Genomic DNA, 10444 nt, shown 5'->3' on the forward strand with positions numbered 1-10444 from the left:
ATGTTTACTTGCCAAAAGGGCTTTAGTGAACTTGAACTTTTCAAGCCTTCGATCTTGTGGGTTAAGGAGAATAATTGGAGGACGTGGAGGAGGTGAAGCATGATCTCTTGTTCCTCGATTGAATCATGGAATATCATCTTCATGTGGAATGCTTGTTCCACGGGATTTGGGAAGACCATAGTTGTCGTACTTTGACATCTACAAAACGGGAGAAAACGAATTCAAGTTAGTTGATTGATTGAGTCCTTAGTAAATCACCCAAATGAGATACTAAGGCTAGGACCCAACACAATATGCTACAACCTAGAAAAGGGATGTCGTAATCTAGTTGCAGAATATTTGAAGGTAAGTGAATGACGATTCACTAATTTCCACCATGAAAAACGAAAAAGAAATTTAAGTTTTAAATCTATGAAAACTCCTAGATCCTTTGAGATTCATTGAACATTTCAATGGCATGTTTAAATCTCGATATGCCCATCTTGTTTGTAACTGGGATGCCGAGGATCACAAAGCGGGTGTGAATAACCATGCAAACTTACATGGTGCCCCCACATGTTACAGTCACCTATTCGATGTGCCGGTAAACCACACACGCTCCACCAAACTATGACAAACATTGAGTCACCCTTTGCTACCTTTTCTTAGAACTATTTAGTGTGCCGGTTAACCACACGCGCTCCACTAACGTCTTCGCAAGGGCACAAAGTGTAATTTCATGGAATTGCATCAATTCACTTTTGCCTAAAGTAACTAAGATTGGGAATTTGTAAAACATTTAGTTACTTATGCACTTCATTATACTTATAATGGAAGGTTTTGTCTTATCCTACCCGTTCGGCTAACGACCCTCCACTAGTCAAGAGTGCGGTGGGTAAGAGTGGATACCCATTCAATCGCCATTTTATAGGCAATTTCCTTAAACACCCCTTATAGACTAGCTTCGTGAATGAGGCCTACTAACGGCAAGACTTACTTTTACACATACATATATATAATGTTAGACTTTTAATGTTGTATATAGTATAGGGTGTATTTTACACTTTTAAAATACTAGGAGGTCAAATTTAACAATTATACTTTTAATTTAATTAAATTGTAAACCTAAACTTTTATGGATTTATTAAACCTCTTTTAATTACACACCTTAATTAATTAATAAAACCATAAGGGTGTGATTTGAACTTTTCAAAACAATACTAGGGTTTTAGAATTTAACATTCCTAAATTAAACTTTTAATCAACTTTTAAATTCCAAAACTTGAGGGCAAGTTTTGAAACATTTCAAAACATTTAGGTTTAGAATTTAAATATACAAAATCAAACTTTTCAATCAAAATTTAAATTCCAAAACTTGAGGGCAACTTTTGAAACCTTTTTCAAAACATTAGGGTTTCAACTATTTAAATTCTAAACTTTCAAGTTCTAATTTAAACTATAAAACCTAAAGGGATTAATTTGAAACTTTTCCAAACTTTGTCAAGAATATTGTAGATCACATAATTCAAATAAGGCAATTAACTATAATTTGTGGTTATCTAATTAGATCTAGTTCAAATTCTTGCAAGATAATGATCAAATAATTTCCATAACTTAGCATTTATCAAATAAGGTAACAATTATCTAATTAGATGACCAAAATCTTTTATTTTGACAAGGATAATCATAAGGAATCAATAAAATTCGAATTTTATTAATTTTAAACAATTATGGCAATTATCCTAAGTCAAAATAGGCAAAAATCCCAAAACAACCTCCTTCTGACGCTCGAACTCGCCGAGTTCCTCTATGGACTCCCCGAGTTGGAGCTACTCACCGAGTCCACATTGGAACTCGCCGAGTTCATCAGACAGGGGGCCAAAAAATCGATTTTACAGCTTGAACAAACAAACAAGGCATGAATACATTAGAAACCAATCAAGGCTTTGATACCACTGATGGGTTTTATACATAAGAACATCCTATGTGCTCATACAAACCCTAATGCTTGGATCTAGGTTTCTCTATTGTACATGCAAGTTATCCAAGACTATAAACCCTAATTCTAGCATACAAGTAATCATATTAACATAAGAATGGGTTTAAGATATTACCTTGATTTTTATGTAGCAATAACAATCACAATTCTCCTTGTAATGACTTTAGAAAGCTTAGAGTCACAAATGTCACTCCTCTAATGGTTCACAAACACCAAGAGCAAGAGGATGAAAAGGAGAAGAGAAGGAGGCTCTCAAAAAACGTGTGGAAACCCTAACCAATTAGTTCACCACGTTTTTGGAGCATAAGGGTTCTATATATAGTGAGGCTATTAGGGTTATCTAACAAGGAAACCCTAATTTGGATGCTTAATCCTTAAGCAACCCATGGACTCCTTTCCTTAAAGGCCTTGGACGATTTCTAATGGGTTTCCCCATAGAATTCGTCCAACCTTATAATATAAGGCAATCCATAGCCTAATTGAAATTATCTTATAATTACAATTCCAGTCCCTTAAGTTTAATTAATCTCTTTTAGTCACAAACTTAATTCTTATTAATTCTTGACTAATATTAATTAAACAATATGATTTCTCATTTAATATATTATTCTCATAATATATTAATAAATCATATTTAATCCTTTCTCTCCATAATTCATCCTATCAAGTTGCTTTGGTGAAGGCAACCCAAAAGGACCATGCACCATCGGGTCAAGTACATACCAAAATAGTTATGGACTTAGACACTAATCCAACAGTCTCCCACTTGGATAAGTCTAATAACTATTATGCGTATGACTTCAGATCCTGATCTGCAATCGTAGCTTTCTAAAGCCGCTGTCAATTCTGATCCTATTAGATACGCGTGTCCTTTAGATAAGGGATCATATATTCCTCCATTCTAGATATCGTATAAGACATGATTTCTAATCATTCTTTCTGTACTATTTCTCGACTTCCGATTTATGACGACTGACTAATTGAACAAATCAAATTAGCCTAGCCCGGCCGAGCATTTACGTTTGTCATCACTAAATCATCGAGGGGCCCAAAGATATCGCTTTTATCCTACTTTGGATAAAAGGAACGGATAAACTTTGATTCAATGCTCGCTTGCACTCACTCACCGAATCACACACAACAATATGTTTTATGACACCAAGTTACTGGTGCGTTTACATATTATCAATGTGCAACCGATTCGCAAGATACAACTCACACATCTCGGTTTCAAGAATATAAGATGTTATCGTCTCACCAATCACTCGTGATACAATTCATGGAGTGATCCAGGTGAGCGTGGGTTTAATCCAATGCCCAAATCATATTCATAAGCACTCATGAACATTGCAGCAAACATTTGCTTATTTCTAATACTCTTTAGACATTCCATACACCAATTCACGACATTCTTCATTCATACCTACTTCCAACATACGAACAACTGTGGCCCGTTCGAATAATTTGACTGTTCTTAACCAATTAAATTATTCAGGAGGTCAAAACACGCAAAGTGAAACACAAGAATAATACTAATCCCATATGGCCTCAAACCTTTGAGCATAAATAAAACACCTTTTATTTATCACCATATCGATTACTCATTATTTGTCGTTTCGGGTAATCAACTTCTTACTTGAATTATTACTACACTTGTCCCATGCTCCTAGCATGCACACAATGTTAACCTATGGTTCTTACTTTGTGAAATAGATCAAATGAACACATTTCCAATCATACTCATTTCACAACTCCCAATCCTTTTCACAAGTTAAAGAACATCAAATTCTTGCCACTTATGGAATATGCTAGATTCTAACATTTTATGCAATGATCCTTTGGTAATGTCACTGCACTAAAGTCACAATGACTATTGCCAATGAAATTACAAAGTCCTCTATCGGAGATTGTTACAATACAATTCCTTAGATATGATGTCTCTCACTCAAAGTACATTCCTTTGAACATCCTTTTGCATAAAAGTTTCTAATCTAGACATAGATTTTCAATATTCAATTCCCAATATGGAAATCTTTCCGTACTTACCATATGACAACTCATTCTCAATAGAATCTTATCTATTCATAATAATGTCGATATGTTCCATCCAATACTATACTTCCAACTACTCACAAGCGACCAATCCTCGGCGAACTTTGGATTGTCCTTTGATAGTTGTTTAATTATCTTAGTCAAAACCGATTCTTGTCCTTTTTCCCTCTAAATGCGCTAGACATTTGGAAAATTTTAGAATGGTCAAATATTACCGCATTTGCAATCGATCCTATACCCGAAGCGTATGGGACACGATGCATAATGTCTTACATAAAGATTTGATACTTTATCAATCTTCTGCCATAATATTTTATGTGCTACGTTCTCAAAATTCGAACTATGAAGAGGAATGCCGTAATCATAATCGAAATTTGAAAACACACTATGTATCCTTGACTAAATTTATTAACATTCCACAACCTAAGCCTTTGGATTTGAAATGAAGCATAATATTCTCTCCCTTAATTATAGCAAAACAACTATTCAACCCTTACAACTTTGCAAGGTATGACTCTTGTTTTCTATAATTAATATTGCTAACTTGCAATACTTGCCTTAATAATCATACAATCATAACATTTATGCTCCCACTATCATGATGATTATTATAAACATAACACTTATGCTCCTACTAGCTTTGACATGTATTCAGAAACCAGCTTAACTTCCAGAAAAACAATACTTATTGAATTTCTTAAGTTCATGTTTCTAATACTTAATGATTTGATAATCCTTTATCTAAGCTTATACACATTTCCTTTAGATAGCTCATATGTGTCTCTAAACAATTTAGACTAATTGCCAAATCTCACAATTCAAATTATGGAAAGGGATACCGTAACCATAATCAAATTCGAGAATACAATTTTCACAATCACTATCCTTTTAAAATCTCTTTTAGTGAAAGCATTTCCTCACAGTAATTTTCATGAAGGAGGGAATCTTATGAAACTTAGATTTTAATGGTGTATGTGTTCCTATCCATGTGAATTTGTTAAACCCAAAGTTTACGACAAATTCAAACTCATATGGACCGAACTTTCTTAATATTGATTTCTTTGCCTTATGGTAACATAGCTGCCCACCATGTCTTCCAAGTAGTTAAGCAACTCACCTTTCCTATCAATTTACTTTTCATTGATCAAGGTCCTTGCCTTTTATGCATTCAAATGAGAACTCGTAGAACTCACATGCATAATTAACTTAATTGAACGGCACAGAAACAAAATAATGTCAACACGATAGGTTGTAAACCTCAACTCGTGTGCTAGTGATGAATGATAAGGTCTATTTTGATTTCTTCTTGAAACCTTTCAAGACCATTAAGACTCCCACTGACTCCTTGACATACAAATATTCAAGAGTTAGTGTAGTTTTTATCAAAACACTTCATAAATTGGTCCTAGTTGGTCTTTGTCTTATCCAAGACATCACAACTTTCCACATTTGATGAATGTTATAAACCTTCTTAATACTTGTCACTCAATATCACAATCTTAACTCTAAGACTTGTTTTGGAATGAAGTATGAATGACTTCTTGATTTAACCATTTCTTCAATTCTTGATTTCTCTTCTTAAACATGCAATTGCACTAAGACTCGCTTAGAGGATCAATTGAGATATGGTTTTTAATCATTAAGACTTATCATAAAGCATAAAAGATACTCTCCCTTCTTCTTAGAATGGAGAAACTTTTATCTTTCTGCCTACTTGATTCTTCTTATTCGTTCTGCTATTGATTTAAACTTCAATTCAGAATTACACTTAATCTTATAAGTATAATCATATTTACTAAACCTTTAGTAAATTCGCGACGAATATCTTGTCACTCTTATGGTGGATTTGATCAACACGCAACCTTGTGTACTCGATCTCCTAGTCCTTCACTTGACACTTTGTCAATGAATTAGTCTAATTTCCAAATATGAAATTTCTCATTCATCGTCCAATCAAGTTGCATGATTCCAAGTTTCTGTCCAATTGAAACTTGGCCGATGAGAAACTTTCCCTATTCGGTAAATTTTCGACATTTCCACAAATAACATAACTAAGAATCAAATCCATTATTGCTAACAATAGAAACATTCTAACATCAATTTTTCGTACACGCCATTGCAAGGATAAATAATATAAAATCAAAATTATTTTATGCGGAAAAATTTGTCCTTACAATGCAATTCATTGAAAAACTATGTTAATACATCTTTCTTAGCAATCTAATTCTAACTCTAAGTAGCAGCTCAAGAATCTAATCTTCAAGTAATGCGATCGAAATCCATTCCTTCATGGTTAGATTCTGCTCACTTCTTCCCTTAAGCTTCCTCTCTTTTCTTTGATCCTACAAAACATCAATTGTAATCTTATCACATTGTGTATTAAGAATCTAGAATATAAGCTTAAAAGAGTTAGTCAATGGATTTTACCTAAAGCAGAGCCATACGTTTTGACTCTCCCATCTCTTAGATCTCTTAGGTAAATAGGGCAGCTTCGTCTCCAATGCCCCTTCTCTTGGCAATAAAAGCAAATTGACTCTTTTGGAACAGGACATGGAACTACTTCATACATTGCCTTTCTCTTATGATCAAACTTTTCAATCATAGCATGTCTTTCGTTGCCATTGTCTATATCCATAGAGGTCTTGAATGCAGATTCACCAATCAACTTTGCTTTTCTATTGCGCCAAACCATTGCTGGTTCAGCGGCAATAAGCATATAGGTGAGATCTATAAGGGTCGCGTCGCAGTTCAAGGTGCTTTGCCTTATGCGATCAAATGAGGACTCATAGAACTCACATGCATAGTAAACTTAACTGGAATGGGCACAAAACAAGAATGTGTCAACACGATAGGTTATCAACCTCAAGTCGTGTGCCGGTGATTACTAAAAGGTTTATTCTTGAAACTTTTCAAGATCAACAAGAGTCCCACTGACTTCTTGACATATAGGATTCTCTGTCAAAGAACATTTCTCAACAAACAAATATTCAAGAGTTAGTGTGGGTTCTTATCAAGAAAACACTTCATATAATTTGTCTTAGTTGGTCTTTGTTTAAACCAAAAACATCACAACTACCAATTTCAAATGTACAGGAGTAAGACAACATTTCTACTCCACATTTCATGAGGCGTTTTAAACCTACTTAGAAAATATTACTCAAGGTACAACTTGGAGTAACTAGAGTATGACTCTAAAACTTGATTTTGGAACGAAGTATAACTCATCCTTTGATCTAACCATTTCAACAATACCTGATTCCTCTTCTTAGTCATATAAACGCACTAAGTTGTCCTTAGAGGATCAATTGTGACATGGTTTCATAAGAATTAGGATGATCATAAAACATGATACTAAAGTACTCTCCTTTTCTTTCATATTGGAGAAACTTTTATCTTTCTGCCGAATGGATTCTTCTTATTCGTTCTTCTACACCTTGAAACTTTTCTAGGTATCAGAATTATACTTAATCTTGTAAGCATAGCCATATTTACTGAGTCAACATTAAATCATGATGAATAGACTTTATTGTCCTTTGTGGTGGATCTGACCAGTTCACATCAATCTGTACTGGATTCTTTAATCCTTCACTTGACTCACATATACATGTGAACAAGGAATTAGTCTTAATTTACCAAAGACCAAGATTCTCATACATCACACAATACAAATTGCATGATTCCAAGTTTCTGTCCAATTGAAACTTGGGTGATAAGAATCTTTCCTCACTTGGTAAATTATGACACTACCACAAGTGATATAACTAAGAATCAAATCCATTTTCAACATTTCCAAATAATATATTAATCTTATAATATATATGAATAAAATCATTTTGAGTACCAATTTATTATTTCAAATAATAAATTGTACTATCTCTCCACTAGTCATCTTGTCAATTTGCATGAGTGAAGGCAACCCAAAAGGACCATGCTACTATCAAATCATGTACATACCAATTATAGTTATGGGCTTAGACACCTAATCCAACAGGTTTGGGTGTGATAAGACCATGGGTGGTAACGAGGGTTGGTTAGAAGTGTCGTAAGATTGCGATGGGATTGTAGCATTCTCCAGTTTGGTAGCTTATAGTTGTGGTGGTCATGATATTAGGGGAGGACCAGTTCACACATTGGGCACGACGGTCAGGATTGTCAAGGAGAATTTCTCTATTTTTGGTTGAGGACTAATGGGTCTAAGGTGGAGTTGGGCCTGTGTAGCTCTAGATGGGTGGGGCCCGTGAGCGAGGCCGATTCGTGGTATAGTTTGGGTGGGACCCGTGGGTGAGGCCCTTGTGATTATGGCAATGCAGGTGGGACCTGGTAGAGACCGTTGGGTCAACGCATTAGATCTTGGGTTACAAGATAGAGTGTGTGGTCAGTAAGTGGCGTAGAGGGTTGTCCAAGCGGGGTAGCCTTATCATTTATCTCTTGGGAACCTGGTGGTTGGACCAGGTGCGAGACTGTTAGTCTCTACAATGTTTTGGGAACCTTTATGTATCTTAGTTTAGTAAGGAGTTGTCGTGAATCATAAGGTTTCGGGAGAAATGAAAGTGTAGATCCTTGGATCTCGGATTATGACTTAAGAACCAGTTGGTTCTTAGTGGGAACTCGTCTTGGGGACCTCGGGCATTTTTGAGCAAGGTCTTCATTTCTGATCGATATGAGTTCAGGAATATGTATGCGAAGGGTATCAGTTGGAGGGTTCGTGGTTGAAGGATGGTTTCAGTTTTGATGGTGGATCAGGCCCATGTGATTGTGTTTTGGATTGTTTCTACTGTGGGGGGCATCGAGATAAGTCAAGGCGATACTAGTGATTTGGAACTCGTGTGTGGAGTTTCTTGTTATTCAGGGAATATGCTAAGTCACTTGCAACTTGGATTAAATAATCTCAGAGTAGATGATTTAACCCCGTTATGCAGCTCTCGTCTGAGTCTAATCGTTGCAGGGATGAGTCTTCTACTCGAAGGATTATCTGAGCCTTCTGTCAAGTATAAGTGTTGTGGTATTACGGTTAGTGATTTTGTTCCCTATAGAAGCATCAAGTTAGCCAAGGGTTGGAAGCGTTGTGCCAAAGTCTGGACTTCAATGAGGATTTTTCCTGGTAGTGGTTTAGTATGGGCGGTCTGTTAGGAAGTCAAACCAATTTGAGATTTTAGATCTCTGGATGTGTAGATGTGTTTATTATGTGTGGTTTTTGAAAGGAATTGTTTTAGGATGAGAAAGTATTTGTTCATCTTCGGGTTAGGGAGCCCTGCTAGGGTTGGTTTTGGTTGCCTTGGGAAGGCTTGGGTACGTTCGGGGTTGTGGCCGTGTTGCTTAGGTTGTCTAGTATGTCGGGGATGGTAAGGGATGATTTCGAGGACAAAATTTAATTTAACAGAGGGAAAGTTGTAACACCCGGTCCCGAATCATTTCTCATTTGGAGACGGGTGATGTAACTTGGATGATCCGGGTGTTCGATTTGTGTTATGGAGTCAAGGGTTATTTCAGTAATGTGTTAGTTCGGGTTATATGGAAATTGGATTCTTGTTCGGGAAATTTTATGGCAGGAATGAGTTGAGGAAAGCATAGAGCTTCTCTTTACCTTTTCATGGATATAAGAATTGTCGGAATCGGATTTGTAATGAAGAAGTTATGGCCTTCGAACATTTTAGGGTTTAAGAGGAAACTCTAATATGCGGGACATACCTTGGGAGTACGTGGGGCGTACTGTTGCGCAGGAGAGTACACGAGGCATAATGTGGTGTACGTTGAACGTAATGTGAATGGTTGAACGAGAATGCGAGGCCTCGTACATTGGGCGTACGAGGAGTACGTGAGGCGTATGAAGGGATTTAAGAAACCCTAATTTTAGGTGTGGGACACTATATAAACACATTTATGGCTCATGAAACCCTTATTACTCATCCTCCTCTAACATTTTAGCCTCATATTCGAAACTCTAAGACTCTCCTTTGTGTTTTGATCTCAATGTGTCCATTTTGGTGTGTTTTGGTCCATATTTAAGAAGTAGAAACTTGGTGCACGGTGGTGGATCAAAGATCTTGTGGATCTTGATTATTTGCTTCATTTTCAACTTATTTGTTGGGTCATGTTTTGAATGTTACGTCTATTGGGCTCGTTTGTTAGTCCGTTTTTGTATCTCCGGTATGGGCCTAACCATCCGTGAGTATAGTAGGGTTTATTATAAATATAGGTGCTTGCATGCATCTTAGAAAAACGATAGAAACGATAGAAAAGATAGAATAGATTGATCAAAGAAGTTTTATTATCGTTCTTGTAACCCTAAATCCTCTACAGCGGAAGTTCTTAGTCGAGCTCTGCTGAGGATTGTTTGAATTAATCATTCGACACATTGTGATTCAATCTTGTCTTGTTTATTGTTTTATGTTCTTCGCACTACCTGTTACAAAG

Source organism: Lactuca serriola, chromosome 8, assembly GCF_051521515.1.
Source record: "Lactuca serriola cultivar US96UC23 chromosome 8, Lser_US96UC23_V15, whole genome shotgun sequence".
Classification (NCBI taxonomy): domain Eukaryota; kingdom Viridiplantae; phylum Streptophyta; class Magnoliopsida; order Asterales; family Asteraceae; genus Lactuca; species Lactuca serriola.